This window comes from Pleurodeles waltl, chromosome 12, assembly GCF_031143425.1.
Source record: "Pleurodeles waltl isolate 20211129_DDA chromosome 12, aPleWal1.hap1.20221129, whole genome shotgun sequence".
NCBI classification, from domain to species: Eukaryota; Metazoa; Chordata; class Amphibia; order Caudata; family Salamandridae; genus Pleurodeles; species Pleurodeles waltl.
This window is the reverse complement of record NC_090451.1, coordinates 124,050,123-124,072,898: the sequence shown is the minus strand read 5'-3', so window position 1 is coordinate 124,072,898 and position 22,776 is coordinate 124,050,123. Positions and strand designations below refer to the sequence as shown.

Here is a 22,776-nt window from a genome sequence, read left to right as displayed (position 1 = left end):
CAGTCTCCTTCTAAGTAAACTCCTAAACCGTGGACTCCCAAGAAATCGGCTGATGGGCGCTGCTGTTGTTTTCCTTCATTCTGCTTAGATCACCTTCAAATGGAAGGTTTAACAAATAATTTGTTCTCCCCACGCGGTCACCCCGCTCTTCTCTCTGCAAAATAAAATCGAACCTCTGTTAAATAAAGATTTAAAGCAAATTATCTATCTTCCCAAATAAAGTTGGTAAATGTGTTCTTCACAGTTATTTTAAATACCAGGTTTAAAATAAACAAGTGACGTACTCGGCAGGATTCGAACCTGCGCAAGGAACCCCCAATGAATTTCAAGCTCATCACCTTAGCCACTCGGCCATAACTACGAGCTCTCAATAACCCATACCGAAACTTTATATCACAACAGAATTGTGCACAATGGCCGTGCACACCTATATATAACTCCATGTAGTTGTATCTCTAACTGTGTGCAAAGGGCACATTGCTATGTTTCTGTCTAAGCTTTGCTTTAGGTCTGAGGTCTTAAGAACCAAAGCAGGCTCCACGAATACTTGTCTGCACAAAAAAACAAGCATTTGCAATGTGAAAGGTCTCACATTTGGGAGAGTTAGAGCTATTGGCGTTGCAAATGACAATGTCTTTTACCTAGGTTTTGGTTTTCCTTGGGAAAATTGTATGTGTCCACGTTGTGTTTTGGGGCACTTCCTGTCGCGGGCGGTAGGCCTACCCACACAAGTGCGGTACCATTTTTATCGGGAGACTTGAGGAAACATAGAATAGCAAAACAAGTGTTACTGCCCCTTGTCTTTATCTACATTTTTTCCTTCCAAATATAAGACAGTGTGTAAAAAAGACGTCTACATGAGAAATGCCCTTTAATTCGCATGCTAGTGTGGGCACCCCAGAATTCAGAGATGTGCAAATAACCACTGCTCCTCAACACCTTATCTTGTGCCCATTTTGGAAATAGAAAGGTTTTCTTGATACCTATTTTTCACTCTTTATACTTCGGCAAATTAATTGCTGTATACCCGGTATAGAAAGAAAACCCACTGCAAGGTGCAGCTCATTTATTTTCTCTGGATACCTAGGGTTCTTGATGAACCTACAAGCCCAATATATCCCCGCAACCAGAAGAGTCCAGCAGACGTAACGGTATATTGCTTTCAAAATTCTGACATTGCAGAAAAAAGTTACAGAGTAAAACGTAGAGAAAAATGGCTGTTTTTTTCACCTCAATTTCAATATTTTTTTTTAGTTCAGTTGTTATTTTCTGTAGGAAACCGTTGTAAGATCTACACAAGTTACCCATTGCTGAATTCAGAATGTTGTCTTCTTTTCACAAATGTTTAGGTTACTGGGATCCAGCATTGGTTTCACACCCATTTCTGTCACTGACTGGAAGGAGGCTAAAAGCACACAAAATCGTAAAAATGGGGTATGTCCCAGTAAAATGCCAAAATTGAGTTGAAAAATTGGGTTTTCTGATTCAAGTCTGCCTGTCCCTGAAAGCTGGGATGCTGGTGATTTTAGCACTGCAAACCCTTTGTGGATGCCAATTTCAGGGACAAAAACCACAAGCCTTCTTCTCCAGCCCTTTTTTCCATTTATTTTTTTAAAAATACATTTTTACTGTATTTTGGCTAATTTCTTGGTCTCCTTCAGGGGAACCCACAAAGTCTGGGTACCTCTAGAATCCCTAGGATGTTGCAAAAAAAGGACACAAATTTGGCGTGGGTAGCTTATGTGGACAAAAATGTATGATGGCCTAAGCGCGTCCTGCCCCAAATAGCCAAAAAAATGCCTGGCACCTGAGGGGGAAAAGGCCTGGTAGCGAAGGGGTTAAAATGCACTATTTTATTCCAATTTCTTCACTTAGCTTCAGATTAACTATTGTTCCCTCCCACCCCCTCCTTTCAAAGTGCACCAGCCACCATTGCCTGGGGTGGGACAGATTGTTTTCGATTGCAGTATGGCAGATTGTTTTGGATTGCAGTGTGGTAGTTTGTTTTGGATTGGAGTGCAGAAGATTGCAGTGGGGTAGATTGTTTTGAATTGGAGTAGGGGAGATTGTTTTGAAGTGGAGTCGGGCAGATTGGAGTGGGTCAGATTGTTTTGGATCGGAGTAGGACAGATTGTTTTGGAGTGGTGCAGATTGTTTTTTATTAGAGTGGGGCAAATTGGAGTGAGACAGATTTGATAGGGGTGGCTGGAGAGGGTTGGAGTGGGATGAGTTAGAGTGGATTGGATTCGGGTGAGTGATTTGGACTGGAGTGAGGTGGATTAGTGTGGGTGAAGTGGTCTGGATGGGGGTGGATTGTAGTGGGGCAGATTGGAGTGGGGTGGATTGAAGTATTCCGCAGGATTATGTGTCAAAGCATAATTTCAGAATTTACACATAATAAAGAAACACTGTTGTTTTGCAATATCTTAAACAAGCTAATCGTCATCTTTTGAGAAGAGCGCCCACGAACAAAAACAAAAGAAAACATGCGTGGAACGTGGGAAAAGACGATTTGGCAAAATAAAAGAAAGTTCGATTTAAATTTAAAACTTAACAGTTTTGGTTGACCTGCTGGTCATGTTTTTGCCAGTCACAAGCCTTCTGTTTGCAGGGCACTAGAAGGTAAAAGGAAAAAATAGTACCTTGATCAGGTGGGGAGCAGCGGTCAGGCACTGATTAAGCTGAATCAATCAACGCTTGGTCGCTGCTCTACAGAGAGGAACGGAAATGATGCAAGACATGCCTTGATGAATTAAGAAACTGTAAAGAAGAGTGCCACATAAATAAAAAAATGGTGAGAGACATGCGGGCTCCAAGCACTTTACTGAATACTACAGAGTCTATCAAGCGAGACCCTAAAAAGGTCAGTAAGTTAAAATAAACAAACATTGTTACTTCTAAATATCAATATTCCAAGGACGCCTACATGGTCGTCAAGCAAAAAGTTCCTAGTGCATGGAGGGCCTTATGGTAGTTCTGAAGAGAGGCAAAGGACTTGGTCAGAGGGTGGCCTTGTTGGTGTGGTAGGGAGGTAATACCTCAAACGTTATTACTGGGGTAGGGGAGCTTCCAATTCGGAGTAATGAAAATTATCACAAAGCAATCAAGTAATTCCACATCAAAATAACAAGCGTGCGGGCTGACAACCATGCTCTCAGCATCAACGAGCGCAGAGTGAAGTGAATTTTACCATCCTCTGTGCATTTTTATTGCGAGGCTCATTTACATTTGACTTGGCGCGCAGAACGAGTGAGAACCCGGTCAATAGAAACAAAAATCATCTATTTAAAAAGTTTAGTTTCACGTGGGCCTGTTGTCCTTACTTCTTTCAGAATAGCTTTTGAACCTCTGTCCTGTGTGTGTCTGTGACTGTCACGTGAAAGGCAGTCAGAGCATCCAGGTGGGCCCCATGTCACCTGGAGCACCGCCCACCAGTGCTGGAGTTTTAAACAGCACCCGGTTACATTTTGGGACTTGTGCCTTTTCAATGTGAGCTCAAAGACCGGGAAGTGTGGAATTCTGTTGGCTAAAAAATATTAACAGCGGAATGTGAATAGGCCACACAAGACATGACGTCACTGGAAAGCTAAACAGTATGTTGGGGATACTGGGTGCGGCAATAGGGCTAATGTCATGAATACGTGCAACTCCTCGGTTATTTTTGAATGAACTGCTCATTCATTAGATCCCACCCAAAGAAATGACCCCACCAGTATAAACACTTGTTTCATTAGAAAATGATGGAGTCACATTGCCTATGTAGAGCAGGTGCTTATACCTTGGTTGGAAGTCATTGCTCGGAGAGTGTTGTCTTTTAAGGTGATTGCACTAGGTCCGAGCAGGTGGGAGAAGACTTGTGCAGTGACTGAGTAAGAGAGATAACCTTCAATTACCACATCACCCTCCCGACATTGTAATCATGTCCTTTAAACGGTTTATCGACTCGACTTTCCACACTGAGTGCCAAGACGCAGGGTTTCGGTGCTCATGAAGTGCACAGACACACAGAAAACTGAAGGTAGCGTGGCCGAGCGGTCTAAGGCGCTGGATTTAGGCTCCAGTCTCTTTGGAGGCGTGGGTTCGAATCCCACCGCTGCCAGAGATGGATTTTAACAGATCTTAATGACGCATCTCCCTCCTGCCCCTTCAATTTGCATGCACAGTGACTCTACCAATAGGTCCCTAATTTTAAAACTCTTTTGCAGTCTCCTTCTAAGTAAACTCCTAAACCGTGGACTCCCAAGAAATCGGCTGATGGGCGCTGCTGTTGTTTTCCTTCATTCTGCTTAGATCACCTTCAAATGGAAGGTTTAACAAATAATTTGTTCTCCCCACGCGGTCACCCCGCTCTTCTGTCTGCAAAATAAAATCGAACCTCTGTTAAATAAAGATTTAAAGCAAATTATCTATCTTCCCAAATAAAGTTGGTAAATGTGTTCTTCACAGTTATTTTAAATATCAGGTTTAAAATAAACAAGTGACGTACTCGGCAGGATTCGAACCTGCGCAAGGAACCCCCAATGAATTTCAAGCTCATCACCGTAGCCACTCGGCCATAACTACGAACTCTCAATAACCCATACCGAAACTTTATATCACAACAGAATTGTGCACAATGGCCGTGCACACCTATATATAACTCCATGTAGTTGTATCTCTAACTGTGTGCAAAGGGCACATTGCTATGTTTCTGTCTAAGCTTTGCTTTAGGTCTGAGGTCTTAAGAACCAAAGCAGGCTCCACGAATACTTGTCTGCACAAAAAAACAAGCATTTGCAATGCGAAAGGTCTCACATTTGGGAGAGTTAGAGCTATTGGCGTTGCAAATGACAATGTCTTTTACATAGGTTTTGGTTTTCCTTGGGAAAATTGTATGTGTCCACGTTGTGTTTTGGGGCACTTCCTGTCGCAGGCGCTAGGCCTACCCACACAAGTGCGGTACCATTTTTATCGGGAGACTTGAGGAAACATAGAATAGCAAAACAAGTGATACTGCCCCTTGTCTTTATCTACATTTTTTCCTTCCAAATATAAGACAGTGTGTAAAAAAGACGTCTACATGAGAAATGCCCTTTAATTCGCATGCTAGTGTGGGCACCCCAGAATTCAGAGATGTGCAAATAACCACTGCTCCTCAACACCTTATCTTGTGCCCATTTTGGAAATAGAAAGGTTTTCTTGATACCTATTTTTCACTCTTTATACTTCGGCAAATTAATTGCTGTATACCCGGTATAGAAAGAAAACCCACTGCAAGGTGCAGCTCATTTATTTTCTCTGGATACCTAGGGTTCTTGATGAACCTACAAGCCCAATATATCCCCGCAACCAGAAGAGTCCAGCAGACGTAACAGTATATTGCTTTCAAAATTCTGACATTGCAGAAAAAAGTTACAGAGTAAAACGTAGAGAAAAATGGCTGTTTTTTTCACCTCAATTTCAATATTTTTTTTTAGTTCAGTTGTTATTTTCTGTAGGAAACCCTTGTAAGATCTACACAAGTTACCCATTGCTGAATTCAGAATGTTGTCTTCTTTTCACAAATGTTTAGGTTACTGGGATCCAGCATTGGTTTCACACCCATTTCTGTCACTGACTGGAAGGAGGCTAAAAGCACACAAAATCGTAAAAATGGGGTATGTCCCAGTAAAATGCCAAAATTGAGTTGAAAAATTGGGTTTTCTGATTCAAGTCTGCCTGTCCCTGAAAGCTGGGAAGCTGGTGATTTTAGCACTGCAAACCCTTTGTGGATGCCAATTTCAGGGACAAAAACCACAAGCCTTCTTCTCCAGCCCTTTTTTCCATTTATTTTTAAAAAAATAAATTTTTACTGTATTTTGGCTAATTTCTTGGTCTCCTTCAGGGGAACCCACAAAGTCTGGGTACCTCTAGAATCCCTAGGATGTTGCAAAAAAAAGGACGCAAATTTGGCGTGGGTAGCTTATGTGGACAAAAATGTATGATGGCCTAAGCGCGTCCTGCCCCAAATAGCCAACAAAAATGCCTGGCACCTGAGGGGGAAAAGGCCTGGCAGCGAAGGGGTTAAAATGCACTATTTTATTCCAATTTCTTCACTTAGCTTCAGATGAACTATTGTTCCCTCCCACCCCCTCCTTTCAAAGTGCACCAGCCACCACTGCCTGGGGTGTGACAGATTGTTTTCGATTGCAGTATGGCAGATTTTTTTACATTGCAGTGTGGTAGTTTGTTTTGGATTGGAGTGCAGAAGATTGCAGTGGGGTAGATTGTTTTGAATTGTAGTAGGGGAGATTGTTTTGAAGTGGAGTCGGGCAGATTGGAGTGGGTCAGATTGTTTTGGATCGGAGTAGGACAGATTGTTTTGGAGTGGTGCAGATTGTTTTTTATTAGAGTGGGGCAAATTGGAGTGAGACAGATTTGATAGGGGTGGCTGGAGAGGGTTGGAGTGGGATGAGTTAGAGTGGATTGGATTCGGGTGAGTGATTTGGACTGGAGTGAGGTGGATTAGTGTGGGTGAAGTGGTCTGGATGGGGGTGGATTGTAGTGGGGCAGATTGGAGTGGGGTGGATTGAAGTGTACCGCAGGATTATGTGTCAAAGCATAATTTCAGAATTTACACATAATAAAGAAACACTGTTGTTTTGCAATATTTTAAACAAGCTAATCGTCATCTTTTGAGAAGAGCGCCCACGAACAAAAACAAAAGAAAACATGCGTGGAACGTGGGAAAAGACGATTTGGCAAAATAAAAGAAAGTTCGATTTAAATTTAAAACTTAACAGTTTTGGTTGACCTGCTGGTCATGTTTTTGCCAGTCACAAGCCTTCTGTTTGCAGGGCACTAGAAGGTAAAAGGAAAAAATAGTACCTTGATCAGGTGGGGAGCAGCGGTCAGGCACTGATTAAGCTGAATCAATCAACGCTTGGTCGCTGCTCTACAGAGAGGAACGGAAATTATGCAAGACATGCCTTGATGAATTAGGAAACTGTAAAGAAGAGTGCCACATAAATAAAAAAATGGTGAGAGACATGCGGGCTCCAAGCCCTTTACTGAATACTACAGAGTCTATCAAGCGAGACCCTAAAAAGGTCAGTTAGTTAAAATAAACAAACATTGTTACTTCTAAATATCAATATTCCAAGGACGCTTACATGGTCGTCAAGCAAAAAGTTCCTAGTGCATGGAGGGCCTTATGGTAGTTCTGAAGAGAGGCAAAGGACTTGGTCAGAGGGTGGCCTTGTTGGTGTGGTAGGGAGGTAATACCTCAAACGTTATTACTGGGGTAGGGGAGCTTCCAATTCGGAGTAATGAAAATTATCACAAAGCAATCAAGTAATTCCACATCAAAATAACAAGCGTGCGGGCTGACAACCATGCTCTCAGCATCAACGAGCGCAGAGTGAAGTGAATTTTACCATCCTCTGTGCATTTTTATTGCGAGGCTCATTTACATTTGACTTGGCGCGCAGAACGAGTGAGAACCCGGTCAATAGAAACAAAAATCATCTATTTAAAAAGTTTAGTTTCACGTGGGCCTGTTGTGCTTACTTCTTTCAGAATAGCTTTTGAACCTCTGTCCTGTGTGTGTCTGTGACTGTCACGTGAAAGGCAGTCAGAGCATCCAGGTGGGCCCCATGTCACCTGGGGCACCGCCCACCAGTGCTGGAGTTTTAAACAGCACCGGGTTGCATTTTGGGACTTGTGCCTTTTCAATGTGAGCTCAAAGACCGGGAAGTGTGGAATTCTGTTGGCTAAAAAATATTAACAGCGGAATGTGAATAGGCCACACAAGACATGACGTCACTGGAAAGCTAAACAGTATGTTGGGGAGACTGGGTGCGGCAATAGCGCTGATGTAATGAATACGTGCAACTCCTCGGTTATTTTTGAATGAACTGCTCATTCATTAGATCCCACCCTAAGAAATGAGCCCACCAGTATGAACACTTGTTTCATTAGAAAATGATGGAGTCACATTGCCTATGTAGAGCAGGTGCTTATACCTTGGTTGGAAGTCATTGCTCGGAGAGTGTTGTCTTTTAAGGTGATTGCACTAGGTCCGAGCAGGTGGGAGAAGACTTGTGCAGTGACTGAGTAAGAGAGATAACCTTCAATTACCACATCATACTCCCGACATTGTAATCATGTCCTTTAAACGGTTTATCGACTCGACTTTCCACACTGAGTGCCAAGACGCAGGGTTTCGGTGCTCATGAAGTGCACAGACACACAGAAAGCTGAAGGTAGCGTGGCCGAGCGGTCTAAGGCGCTGGATTTAGGCTCCAGTCTCTTTGGAGGCGTGGGTTCGAATCCCACCGCTGCCAGAGATGGATTTTAACAGATCTTAATGACGCATCTCCCTCCTGCCCCTTCAATTTGCATGCACAGTGACTCTACCAATAGGTCCCTAATTTTAAAACTCTTTTACAGTCTCCTTCTAAGTAAACTCCTAAACCGTGGACTCCCAAGAAATCGGCTGATGGGCGCTGCTGTTGTTTTCCTTCATTCTGCTTAGATCACCTTCAAATGGAAGGTTTAACAAATAATTTGTTCTCCCCACGCGGTCACCCCGCTCTTCTCTCTGCAAAATAAAATCGAACCTCTGTTAAATAAAGATTTAAAGCAAATTATCTATCTTCCCAAATAAAGTTGGTAAATGTGTTCTTCACAGTTATTTTAAATATCAGGTTTAAAATAAACAAGTGACGTACTCGGCAGGATTCGAACCTGCGCAAGGAACCCCCAATGAATTTCAAGCTCATCACCTTAGCCACTCGGCCATAACTACGAGCTCTCAATAACCCATACCGAAACTTTATATCACAACAGAATTGTGCACAATGGCCGTGCACACCTATATATAACTCCATGTAGTTGTATCTCTAACTGTGTGCAAAGGGCACATTGCTATGTTTCTGTCTAAGCTTTGCTTTAGGTCTGAGGTCTTAAGAACCAAAGCAGGCTCCACGAATACTTGTCTGCACAAAAAAACAAGCATTTGCAATGTGAAAGGTCTCACATTTGGGAGAGTTAGAGCTATTGGCGTTGCAAATGACAATGTCTTTTACCTAGGTTTTGGTTTTCCTTGGGAAAATTGTATGTGTCCACGTTGTGTTTTGGGGCACTTCCTGTCGCGGGCGGTAGGCCTACCCACACAAGTGCGGTACCATTTTTATCGGGAGACTTGAGGAAACATAGAATAGCAAAACAAGTGTTACTGCCCCTTGTCTTTATCTACATTTTTTCCTTCCAAATATAAGACAGTGTGTAAAAAAGACGTCTACATGAGAAATGCCCTTTAATTCGCATGCTAGTGTGGGCACCCCAGAATTCAGAGATGTGCAAATAACCACTGCTCCTCAACACCTTATCTTGTGCCCATTTTGGAAATAGAAAGGTTTTCTTGATACCTATTTTTCACTCTTTATACTTCGGCAAATTAATTGCTGTATACCCGGTATAGAAAGAAAACCCACTGCAAGGTGCAGCTCATTTATTTTCTCTGGATACCTAGGGTTCTTGATGAACCTACAAGCCCAATATATCCCCGCAACCAGAAGAGTCCAGCAGACGTAACGGTATATTGCTTTCAAAATTCTGACATTGCAGAAAAAAGTTACAGAGTAAAACGTAGAGAAAAATGGCTGTTTTTTTCACCTCAATTTCAATATTTTTTTTTAGTTCAGTTGTTATTTTCTGTAGGAAACCGTTGTAAGATCTACACAAGTTACCCATTGCTGAATTCAGAATGTTGTCTTCTTTTCACAAATGTTTAGGTTACTGGGATCCAGCATTGGTTTCACACCCATTTCTGTCACTGACTGGAAGGAGGCTAAAAGCACACAAAATCGTAAAAATGGGGTATGTCCCAGTAAAATGCCAAAATTGAGTTGAAAAATTGGGTTTTCTGATTCAAGTCTGCCTGTCCCTGAAAGCTGGGATGCTGGTGATTTTAGCACTGCAAACCCTTTGTGGATGCCAATTTCAGGGACAAAAACCACAAGCCTTCTTCTCCAGCCCTTTTTTCCATTTATTTTTTTAAAAATACATTTTTACTGTATTTTGGCTAATTTCTTGGTCTCCTTCAGGGGAACCCACAAAGTCTGGGTACCTCTAGAATCCCTAGGATGTTGCAAAAAAAGGACACAAATTTGGCGTGGGTAGCTTATGTGGACAAAAATGTATGATGGCCTAAGCGCGTCCTGCCCCAAATAGCCAAAAAAATGCCTGGCACCTGAGGGGGAAAAGGCCTGGCAGCGAAGGGGTTAAAATGCACTATTTTATTCCAATTTCTTCACTTAGCTTCAGATTAACTATTGTTCCCTCCCACCCCCTCCTTTCAAAGTGCACCAGCCACCATTGCCTGGGGTGGGACAGATTGTTTTCGATTGCAGTATGGCAGATTGTTTTGGATTGCAGTGTGGTAGTTTGTTTTGGATTGGAGTGCAGAAGATTGCAGTGGGGTAGATTGTTTTGAATTGGAGTAGGGGAGATTGTTTTGAAGTGGAGTCGGGCAGATTGGAGTGGGTCAGATTGTTTTGGATCGGAGTAGGACAGATTGTTTTGGAGTGGTGCAGATTGTTTTTTATTAGAGTGGGGCAAATTGGAGTGAGACAGATTTGATAGGGGTGGCTGGAGAGGGTTGGAGTGGGATGAGTTAGAGTGGATTGGATTCGGGTGAGTGATTTGGACTGGAGTGAGGTGGATTAGTGTGGGTGAAGTGGTCTGGATGGGGGTGGATTGTAGTGGGGCAGATTGGAGTGGGGTGGATTGAAGTATTCCGCAGGATTATGTGTCAAAGCATAATTTCAGAATTTACACATAATAAAGAAACACTGTTGTTTTGCAATATCTTAAACAAGCTAATCGTCATCTTTTGAGAAGAGCGCCCACGAACAAAAACAAAAGAAAACATGCGTGGAACGTGGGAAAAGACGATTTGGCAAAATAAAAGAAAGTTCGATTTAAATTTAAAACTTAACAGTTTTGGTTGACCTGCTGGTCATGTTTTTGCCAGTCACAAGCCTTCTGTTTGCAGGGCACTAGAAGGTAAAAGGAAAAAATAGTACCTTGATCAGGTGGGGAGCAGCGGTCAGGCACTGATTAAGCTGAATCAATCAACGCTTGGTCGCTGCTCTACAGAGAGGAACGGAAATGATGCAAGACATGCCTTGATGAATTAAGAAACTGTAAAGAAGAGTGCCACATAAATAAAAAAATGGTGAGAGACATGCGGGCTCCAAGCACTTTACTGAATACTACAGAGTCTATCAAGCGAGACCCTAAAAAGGTCAGTAAGTTAAAATAAACAAACATTGTTACTTCTAAATATCAATATTCCAAGGACGCCTACATGGTCGTCAAGCAAAAAGTTCCTAGTGCATGGAGGGCCTTATGGTAGTTCTGAAGAGAGGCAAAGGACTTGGTCAGAGGGTGGCCTTGTTGGTGTGGTAGGGAGGTAATACCTCAAACGTTATTACTGGGGTAGGGGAGCTTCCAATTCGGAGTAATGAAAATTATCACAAAGCAATCAAGTAATTCCACATCAAAATAACAAGCGTGCGGGCTGACAACCATGCTCTCAGCATCAACGAGCGCAGAGTGAAGTGAATTTTACCATCCTCTGTGCATTTTTATTGCGAGGCTCATTTACATTTGACTTGGCGCGCAGAACGAGTGAGAACCCGGTCAATAGAAACAAAAATCATCTATTTAAAAAGTTTAGTTTCACGTGGGCCTGTTGTGCTTACTTCTTTCAGAATAGCTTTTGAACCTCTGTCCTGTGTGTGTCTGTGACTGTCACGTGAAAGGCAGTCAGAGCATCCAGGTGGGCCCCATGTCACCTGGAGCACCGCCCACCAGTGCTGGAGTTTTAAACAGCACCCGGTTACATTTTGGGACTTGTGCCTTTTCAATGTGAGCTCAAAGACCGGGAAGTGTGGAATTCTGTTGGCTAAAAAATATTAACAGCGGAATGTGAATAGGCCACACAAGACATGACGTCACTGGAAAGCTAAACAGTATGTTGGGGATACTGGGTGCGGCAATAGGGCTAATGTCATGAATACGTGCAACTCCTCGGTTATTTTTGAATGAACTGCTCATTCATTAGATCCCACCCAAAGAAATGACCCCACCAGTATAAACACTTGTTTCATTAGAAAATGATGGAGTCACATTGCCTATGTAGAGCAGGTGCTTATACCTTGGTTGGAAGTCATTGCTCGGAGAGTGTTGTCTTTTAAGGTGATTGCACTAGGTCCGAGCAGGTGGGAGAAGACTTGTGCAGTGACTGAGTAAGAGAGATAACCTTCAATTACCACATCACCCTCCCGACATTGTAATCATGTCCTTTAAACGGTTTATCGACTCGACTTTCCACACTGAGTGCCAAGACGCAGGGTTTCGGTGCTCATGAAGTGCACAGACACTCAGAAAACTGAAGGTAGCGTGGCCGAGCGGTCTAAGGCGCTGGATTTAGGCTCCAGTCTCTTTGGAGGCGTGGGTTCGAATCCCACCGCTGCCAGAGATGGATTTTAACAGATCTTAATGACGCATCTCCCTCCTGCCCCTTCAATTTGCATGCACAGTGACTCTACCAATAGGTCCCTAATTTTAAAACTCTTTTGCAGTCTCCTTCTAAGTAAACTCCTAAACCGTGGACTCCCAAGAAATCGGCTGATGGGCGCTGCTGTTGTTTTCCTTCATTCTGCTTAGATCACCTTCAAATGGAAGGTTTAACAAATAATTTGTTCTCCCCACGCGGTCACCCCGCTCTTCTGTCTGCAAAATAAAATCGAACCTCTGTTAAATAAAGATTTAAAGCAAATTATCTATCTTCCCAAATAAAGTTGGTAAATGTGTTCTTCACAGTTATTTTAAATATCAGGTTTAAAATAAACAAGTGACGTACTCGGCAGGATTCGAACCTGCGCAAGGAACCCCCAATGAATTTCAAGCTCATCACCGTAGCCACTCGGCCATAACTACGAACTCTCAATAACCCATACCGAAACTTTATATCACAACAGAATTGTGCACAATGGCCGTGCACACCTATATATAACTTCATGTAGTTGTATCTCTAACTGTGTGCAAAGGGCACATTGCTATGTTTCTGTCTAAGCTTTGCTTTAGGTCTGAGGTCTTAAGAACCAAAGCAGGCTCCACGAATACTTGTCTGCACAAAAAAACAAGCATTTGCAATGCGAAAGGTCTCACATTTGGGAGAGTTAGAGCTATTGGCGTTGCAAATGACAATGTCTTTTACATAGGTTTTGGTTTTCCTTGGGAAAATTGTATGTGTCCACGTTGTGTTTTGGGGCACTTCCTGTCGCAGGCGCTAGGCCTACCCACACAAGTGCGGTACCATTTTTATCGGGAGACTTGAGGAAACATAGAATAGCAAAACAAGTGATACTGCCCCTTGTCTTTATCTACATTTTTTCCTTCCAAATATAAGACAGTGTGTAAAAAAGACGTCTACATGAGAAATGCCCTTTAATTCGCATGCTAGTGTGGGCACCCCAGAATTCAGAGATGTGCAAATAACCACTGCTCCTCAACACCTTATCTTGTGCCCATTTTGGAAATAGAAAGGTTTTCTTGATACCTATTTTTCACTCTTTATACTTTGGCAAATTAATTGCTGTATACCCGGTATAGAAAGAAAACCCACTGCAAGGTGCAGCTCATTTATTTTCTCTGGATACCTAGGGTTCTTGATGAACCTACAAGCCCAATATATCCCCGCAACCAGAAGAGTCCAGCAGACGTAACAGTATATTGCTTTCAAAATTCTGACATTGCAGAAAAAAGTTACAGAGTAAAACGTAGAGAAAAATGGCTGTTTTTTTCACCTCAATTTCAATATTTTTTTTTAGTTCAGTTGTTATTTTCTGTAGGAAACCCTTGTAAGATCTACACAAGTTACCCATTGCTGAATTCAGAATGTTGTCTTCTTTTCACAAATGTTTAGGTTACTGGGATCCAGCATTGGTTTCACACCCATTTCTGTCACTGACTGGAAGGAGGCTAAAAGCACACAAAATCGTAAAAATGGGGTATGTCCCAGTAAAATGCCAAAATTGAGTTGAAAAATTGGGTTTTCTGATTCAAGTCTGCCTGTCCCTGAAAGCTGGGAAGCTGGTGATTTTAGCACTGCAAACCCTTTGTGGATGCCAATTTCAGGGACAAAAACCACAAGCCTTCTTCTCCAGCCCTTTTTTCCATTTATTTTTAAAAAAATAAATTTTTACTGTATTTTGGCTAATTTCTTGGTCTCCTTCAGGGGAACCCACAAAGTCTGGGTACCTCTAGAATCCCTAGGATGTTGCAAAAAAAAGGACGCAAATTTGGCGTGGGTAGCTTATGTGGACAAAAATGTATGATGGCCTAAGCGCGTCCTGCCCCAAATAGCCAACAAAAATGCCTGGCACCTGAGGGGGAAAAGGCCTGGCAGCGAAGGGGTTAAAATGCACTATTTTATTCCAATTTCTTCACTTAGCTTCAGATGAACTATTGTTCCCTCCCACCCCCTCCTTTCAAAGTGCACCAGCCACCACTGCCTGGGGTGTGACAGATTGTTTTCGATTGCAGTATGGCAGATTTTTTTACATTGCAGTGTGGTAGTTTGTTTTGGATTGGAGTGCAGAAGATTGCAGTGGGGTAGATTGTTTTGAATTGTAGTAGGGGAGATTGTTTTGAAGTGGAGTCGGGCAGATTGGAGTGGGTCAGATTGTTTTGGATCGGAGTAGGACAGATTGTTTTGGAGTGGTGCAGATTGTTTTTTATTAGAGTGGGGCAAATTGGAGTGAGACAGATTTGATAGGGGTGGCTGGAGAGGGTTGGAGTGGGATGAGTTAGAGTGGATTGGATTCGGGTGAGTGATTTGGACTGGAGTGAGGTGGATTAGTGTGGGTGAAGTGGTCTGGATGGGGGTGGATTGTAGTGGGGCAGATTGGAGTGGGGTGGATTGAAGTGTACCGCAGGATTATGTGTCAAAGCATAATTTCAGAATTTACACATAATAAAGAAACACTGTTGTTTTGCAATATTTTAAACAAGCTAATCGTCATCTTTTGAGAAGAGCGCCCACGAACAAAAACAAAAGAAAACATGCGTGGAACGTGGGAAAAGACGATTTGGCAAAATAAAAGAAAGTTCGATTTAAATTTAAAACTTAACAGTTTTGGTTGACCTGCTGGTCATGTTTTTGCCAGTCACAAGCCTTCTGTTTGCAGGGCACTAGAAGGTAAAAGGAAAAAATAGTACCTTGATCAGGTGGGGAGCAGCGGTCAGGCACTGATTAAGCTGAATCAATCAACGCTTGGTCGCTGCTCTACAGAGAGGAACGGAAATTATGCAAGACATGCCTTGATGAATTAGGAAACTGTAAAGAAGAGTGCCACATAAATAAAAAAATGGTGAGAGACATGCGGGCTCCAAGCCCTTTACTGAATACTACAGAGTCTATCAAGCGAGACCCTAAAAAGGTCAGTTAGTTAAAATAAACAAACATTGTTACTTCTAAATATCAATATTCCAAGGACGCTTACATGGTCGTCAAGCAAAAAGTTCCTAGTGCATGGAGGGCCTTATGGTAGTTCTGAAGAGAGGCAAAGGACTTGGTCAGAGGGTGGCCTTGTTGGTGTGGTAGGGAGGTAATACCTCAAACGTTATTACTGGGGTAGGGGAGCTTCCAATTCGGAGTAATGAAAATTATCACAAAGCAATCAAGTAATTCCACATCAAAATAACAAGCGTGCGGGCTGACAACCATGCTCTCAGCATCAACGAGCGCAGAGTGAAGTGAATTTTACCATCCTCTGTGCATTTTTATTGCGAGGCTCATTTACATTTGACTTGGCGCGCAGAACGAGTGAGAACCCGGTCAATAGAAACAAAAATCATCTATTTAAAAAGTTTAGTTTCACGTGGGCCTGTTGTGCTTACTTCTTTCAGAATAGCTTTTGAACCTCTGTCCTGTGTGTGTCTGTGACTGTCACGTGAAAGGCAGTCAGAGCATCCAGGTGGGCCCCATGTCACCTGGGGCACCGCCCACCAGTGCTGGAGTTTTAAACAGCACCGGGTTGCATTTTGGGACTTGTGCCTTTTCAATGTGAGCTCAAAGACCGGGAAGTGTGGAATTCTGTTGGCTAAAAAATATTAACAGCGGAATGTGAATAGGCCACACAAGACATGACGTCACTGGAAAGCTAAACAGTATGTTGGGGAGACTGGGTGCGGCAATAGCGCTGATGTAATGAATACGTGCAACTCCTCGGTTATTTTTGAATGAACTGCTCATTCATTAGATCCCACCCTAAGAAATGAGCCCACCAGTATGAACACTTGTTTCATTAGAAAATGATGGAGTCACATTGCCTATGTAGAGCAGGTGCTTATACCTTGGTTGGAAGTCATTGCTCGGAGAGTGTTGTCTTTTAAGGTGATTGCACTAGGTCCGAGCAGGTGGGAGAAGACTTGTGCAGTGACTGAGTAAGAGAGATAACCTTCAATTACCACATCATACTCCCGACATTGTAATCATGTCCTTTAAACGGTTTATCGACTCGACTTTCCACACTGAGTGCCAAGACGCAGGGTTTCGGTGCTCATGAAGTGCACAGACACACAGAAAGCTGAAGGTAGCGTGGCCGAGCGGTCTAAGGCGCTGGATTTAGGCTCCAGTCTCTTTGGAGGCGTGGGTTCGAATCCCACCGCTGCCAGAGATGGATTTTAACAGATCTTAATGACGCATCTCCCTCCTGCCCCTTCAATTTGCATGCACAGTGACTCTACCAATAGGTCCCTAATTTTAAAACTCTTTTACAGTCTCCTTCTAAGTAAACTCCTAAACCGTGGACTCCCAAGAAATCGGCTGATGGGCGCTGCTGTTGTTTTCCTTCATTCTGCTTAGATCACCTTCAAATGGAAGGTTTAACAAATAATTTGTTCTCCCCACGCGGTCACCCCGCTCTTCTCTCTGCAAAATAAAATCGAACCTCTGTTAAATAAAGATTTAAAGCAAATTATCTATCTTCCCAAATAAAGTTGGTAAATGTGTTCTTCACAGTTATTTTAAATATCAGGTTTAAAATAAACAAGTGACGTACTCGGCAGGATTCGAACCTGCGCAAGGAACCCCCAATGAATTTCAAGCTCATCACCTTAGCCACTCGGCCATAACTACGAGCTCTCAATAACCCATACCGAAACTTTATATCACAACAGAATTGTGCACAATGGCCGTGCACACCTATATATAACTCCATGTAGATGTATCTCTAACTGTGTGCAAAGGGCACATTGCTATGTTTCTGTCTAAGCTTTGCTTTAGGTCTGAGGTCTTAAGAACCAAAGCAGGCTCCACGAATACTTGTCTGCACAAAAAAACAAGCATTTGCAATGTGAAAGGTCTCACATTTGGGAGAGTTAGAGCTATTGGCGTTGCAAATGACAATGTCTTTTACCTAGGTTTTGGTTTTCCTTGGGAAAATTGTATGTGTCCACGTTGTGTTTTGGGGCACTTCCTGTCGCGGGCGGTAGGCCTACCCACACAAGTGCGGTACCATTTTTATCGGGAGACTTGAGGAAACATAGAATAGCAAAACAAGTGTTACTGCCCCTTGTCTTTATCTACATTTTTTCCTTCCAAATATAAGACAGTGTGTAAAAAAGACGTCTACATGAGAAATGCCCTTTAATTCGCATGCTAGTGTGGGCACCCCAGAATTCAGAGATGTGCAAATAACCACTGCTCCTCAACACCTTATCTTGTGCCCATTTTGGAAATAGAAAGGTTTTCTTGATACCTATTTTTCACTCTTTATACTTCGGCAAATTAATTGCTGTATACCCGGTATAGAAAGAAAACCCACTGCAAGGTGCAGCTCATTTATTTTCTCTGGATACCTAGGGTTCTTGATGAACCTACAAGCCCAATATATCCCCGCAACCAGAAGAGTCCAGCAGACGTAACGGTATATTGCTTTCAAAATTCTGACATTGCAGAAAAAAGTTACAGAGTAAAACGTAGAGAAAAATGGCTGTTTTTTTCACCTCAATTTCAATATTTTTTTTTAGTTCAGTTGTTATTTTCTGTAGGAAACCGTTGTAAGATCTACACAAGTTACCCATTGCTGAATTCAGAATGTTGTCTTCTTTTCACAAATGTTTAGGTTACTGGGATCCAGCATTGGTTTCACACCCATTTCTGTCACTGACTGGAAGGAGGCTAAAAGCACACAAAATCGTAAAAATGGGGTATGTCCCAGTAAAATGCCAAAATTGAGTTGAAAAATTGGGTTTTCTGATTCAAGTCTGCCTGTCCCTGAAAGCTGGGATGCTGGTGATTTTAGCACTGCAAACCCTTTGTGGATGCCAATTTCAGGGACAAAAACCACAAGCCTTCTTCTCCAGCCCTTTTTTCCATTTATTTTTTTAAAAATACATTTTTACTGTATTTTGGCTAATTTCTTGGTCTCCTTCAGGGGAACCCACAAAGTCTGGGTACCTCTAGAATCCCTAGGATGTTGCAAAAAAAGGACACAAATTTGGCGTGGGTAGCTTATGTGGACAAAAATGTATGATGGCCTAAGCGCGTCCTGCCCCAAATAGCCAAAAAAATGCCTGGCACCTGAGGGGGAAAAGGCCTGGCAGCGAAGGGGTTAAAATGCACTATTTTATTCCAATTTCTTCACTTAGCTTCAGATTAACTATTGTTCCCTCCCACCCCCTCCTTTCAAAGTGCACCAGCCACCATTGCCTGGGGTGGGACAGATTGTTTTCGATTGCAGTATGGCAGATTGTTTTGGATTGCAGTGTGGTAGTTTGTTTTGGATTGGAGTGCAGAAGATTGCAGTGGGGTAGATTGTTTTGAATTGGAGTAGGGGAGATTGTTTTGAAGTGGAGTCGGGCAGATTGGAGTGGGTCAGATTGTTTTGGATCGGAGTAGGACAGATTGTTTTGGAGTGGTGCAGATTGTTTTTTATTAGAGTGGGGCAAATTGGAGTGAGACAGATTTGATAGGGGTGGCTGGAGAGGGTTGGAGTGGGATGAGTTAGAGTGGATTGGATTCGGGTGAGTGATTTGGACTGGAGTGAGGTGGATTAGTGTGGGTGAAGTGGTCTGGATGGGGGTGGATTGTAGTGGGGCAGATTGGAGTGGGGTGGATTGAAGTATTCCGCAGGATTATGTGTCAAAGCATAATTTCAGAATTTACACATAATAAAGAAACACTGTTGTTTTGCAATATCTTAAACAAGCTAATCGTCATCTTTTGAGAAGAGCGCCCACGAACAAAAACAAAAGAAAACATGCGTGGAACGTGGGAAAAGACGATTTGGCAAAATAAAAGAAAGTTCGATTTAAATTTAAAACTTAACAGTTTTGGTTGACCTGCTGGTCATGTTTTTGCCAGTCACAAGCCTTCTGTTTGCAGGGCACTAGAAGGTAAAAGGAAAAAATAGTACCTTGATCAGGTGGGGAGCAGCGGTCAGGCACTGATTAAGCTGAATCAATCAACGCTTGGTCGCTGCTCTACAGAGAGGAACGGAAATGATGCAAGACATGCCTTGATGAATTAAGAAACTGTAAAGAAGAGTGCCACATAAATAAAAAAATGGTGAGAGACATGCGGGCTCCAAGCACTTTACTGAATACTACAGAGTCTATCAAGCGAGACCCTAAAAAGGTCAGTAAGTTAAAATAAACAAACATTGTTACTTCTAAATATCAATATTCCAAGGACGCCTACATGGTCGTCAAGCAAAAAGTTCCTAGTGCATGGAGGGCCTTATGGTAGTTCTGAAGAGAGGCAAAGGACTTGGTCAGAGGGTGGCCTTGTTGGTGTGGTAGGGAGGTAATACCTCAAACGTTATTACTGGGGTAGGGGAGCTTCCAATTCGGAGTAATGAAAATTATCACAAAGCAATCAAGTAATTCCACATCAAAATAACAAGCGTGCGGGCTGACAACCATGCTCTCAGCATCAACGAGCGCAGAGTGAAGTGAATTTTACCATCCTCTGTGCATTTTTATTGCGAGGCTCATTTACATTTGACTTGGCGCGCAGAACGAGTGAGAACCCGGTCAATAGAAACAAAAATCATCTATTTAAAAAGTTTAGTTTCACGTGGGCCTGTTGTGCTTACTTCTTTCAGAATAGCTTTTGAACCTCTGTCCTGTGTGTGTCTGTGACTGTCACGTGAAAGGCAGTCAGAGCATCCAGGTGGGCCCCATGTCACCTGGGGCACCGCCCACCAGTGCTGGAGTTTTAAACAGCACCCGGTTGCATTTTGGGACTTGTGCCTTTTCAATGTGAGCTCAAAGACCGGGAAGTGTGGAATTCTGTTGGCTAAAAAATATTAACAGCGGAATGTGAATAGGCCACACAAGACATGACGTCACTGGAAAGCTAAACAGTATGTTGGGGATACTGGGTGCGGCAATAGGGCTAATGTCATGAATACGTGCAACTCCTCGGTTATTTTTGAATGAACTGCTCATTCATTAGATCCCACCCAAAGAAATGACCCCACCAGTATAAACACTTGTTTCATTAGAAAATGATGGAGTCACATTGCCTATGTAGAGCAGGTGCTTATACCTTGGTTGGAAGTCATTGCTCGGAGAGTGTTGTCTTTTAAGGTGATTGCACTAGGTCCGAGCAGGTGGGAGAAGACTTGTGCAGTGACTGAGTAAGAGAGATAACCTTCAATTACCACATCACCCTCCCGACATTGTAATCATGTCCTTTAAACGGTTTATCGACTCGACTTTCCACACTGAGTGCCAAGACGCAGGGTTTCGGTGCTCATGAAGTGCACAGACACACAGAAAACTGAAGGTAGCGTGGCCGAGCGGTCTAAGGCGCTGGATTTAGGCTCCAGTCTCTTTGGAGGCGTGGGTTCGAATCCCACCGCTGCCAGAGATGGATTTTAACAGATCTTAATGACGCATCTCCCTCCTGCCCCTTCAATTTGCATGCACAGTGACTCTACCAATAGGTCCCTAATTTTAAAACTCTTTTGCAGTCTCCTTCTAAGTAAACTCCTAAACCGTGGACTCCCAAGAAATCGGCTGATGGGCGCTGCTGTTGTTTTCCTTCATTCTGCTTAGATCACCTTCAAATGGAAGGTTTAACAAATAATTTGTTCTCCCCACGCGGTCACCCCGCTCTTCTCTCTGCAAAATAAAATCGAACCTCTGTTAAATAAAGATTTAAAGCAAATTATCTATCTTCCCAAATAAAGTTGGTAAATGCGTTCTTCACAGTTATTTTAAATATCAGGTTTAAAATAAACAAGTGACGTACTCGGCAGGATTCGAACCTGCGCAAGGAACCCCCAATGAATTTCAAGCTCATCACCGTAGCCACTCGGCCATAACTACGAACTCTCAATAACCCATACCGAAACTTTATATCACAACAGAATTGTGCACAATGGCCGTGCACACCTATATATAACTCCATGTAGTTGTATCTCTAACTGTGTGCAAAGGGCACATTGCTATGTTTCTGTCTAAGCTTTGCTTTAGGTCTGAGGTCTTAAGAACCAAAGCAGGCTCCACGAATACTTGTCTGCACAAAAAAACAAGCATTTGCAATGCGAAAGGTCTCACATTTGGGAGAGTTAGAGCTATTGGCGTTGCAAATGACAATGTCTTTTACATAGGTTTTGGTTTTCCTTGGGAAAATTGTATGTGTCCACGTTGTGTTTTGGGGCACTTCCTGTCGCAGGCGCTAGGCCTACCCACACAAGTGCGGTACCATTTTTATCGGGAGACTTGAGGAAACATAGAATAGCAAAACAAGTGATACTGCCCCTTGTCTTTATCTACATTTTTTCCTTCCAAATATAAGACAGTGTGTAAAAAAGACGTCTACATGAGAAATGCCCTTTAATTCGCATGCTAGTGTGGGCACCCCAGAATTCAGAGATGTGCAAATAACCACTGCTCCTCAACACCTTATCTTGTGCCCATTTTGGAAATAGAAAGGTTTTCTTGATACCTATTTTTCACTCTTTATACTTCGGCAAATTAATTGCTGTATACCCGGTATAGAAAGAAAACCCACTGCAAGGTGCAGCTCATTTATTTTCTCTGGATACCTAGGGTTCTTGATGAACCTACAAGCCCAATATATCCCCGCAACCAGAAGAGTCCAGCAGACGTAACAGTATATTGCTTTCAAAATTCTGACATTGCAGAAAAAAGTTACAGAGTAAAACGTAGAGAAAAATGGCTGTTTTTTTCACCTCAATTTCAATATTTTTTTTTAGTTCAGTTGTTATTTTCTGTAGGAAACCCTTGTAAGATCTACACAAGTTACCCATTGCTGAATTCAGAATGTTGTCTTCTTTTCACAAATGTTTAGGTTACTGGGATCCAGCATTGGTTTCACACCCATTTCTGTCACTGACTGGAAGGAGGCTAAAAGCACACAAAATCGTAAAAATGGGGTATGTCCCAGTAAAATGCCAAAATTGAGTTGAAAAATTGGGTTTTCTGATTCAAGTCTGCCTGTCCCTGAAAGCTGGGAAGCTGGTGATTTTAGCACTGCAAACCCTTTGTGGATGCCAATTTCAGGGACAAAAACCACAAGCCTTCTTCTCCAGCCCTTTTTTCCATTTATTTTTAAAAAAATAAATTTTTACTGTATTTTGGCTAATTTCTTGGTCTCCTTCAGGGGAACCCACAAAGTCTGGGTACCTCTAGAATCCCTAGGATGTTGCAAAAAAAAGGACACAAATTTGGCGTGGGTAGCTTATGTGGACAAAAATGTATGAT

The 22,776-nt window shown here is 42.6% G+C and overlaps 5 non-coding genes across 5 annotated transcripts; all 5 read left to right on the top strand.

The window, feature by feature from the left end:
- The first annotated feature begins 4,017 nt into the window (after window positions 1-4,017).
- TRNAL-UAG (transfer RNA leucine (anticodon UAG)) lies at window positions 4,018-4,099 on the top strand. The gene has a single exon. It is a non-coding gene; the product is annotated as a tRNA-Leu (tRNA).
- A 4,122-nt stretch (window positions 4,100-8,221) lies between these two features.
- Window positions 8,222-8,303, top strand: TRNAL-UAG (transfer RNA leucine (anticodon UAG)). Its single transcript has one exon. It is a non-coding gene; the product is annotated as a tRNA-Leu (tRNA).
- A 4,120-nt stretch (window positions 8,304-12,423) lies between these two features.
- Window positions 12,424-12,505, top strand: TRNAL-UAG (transfer RNA leucine (anticodon UAG)). The gene has a single exon. It is a non-coding gene; the product is annotated as a tRNA-Leu (tRNA).
- A 4,122-nt stretch (window positions 12,506-16,627) lies between these two features.
- Window positions 16,628-16,709, top strand: TRNAL-UAG (transfer RNA leucine (anticodon UAG)). The gene has a single exon. It is a non-coding gene; the product is annotated as a tRNA-Leu (tRNA).
- A 4,120-nt stretch (window positions 16,710-20,829) lies between these two features.
- TRNAL-UAG (transfer RNA leucine (anticodon UAG)) lies at window positions 20,830-20,911 on the top strand. Its single transcript has one exon. It is a non-coding gene; the product is annotated as a tRNA-Leu (tRNA).
- Window positions 20,912-22,776: the final 1,865 nt, after the last annotated feature.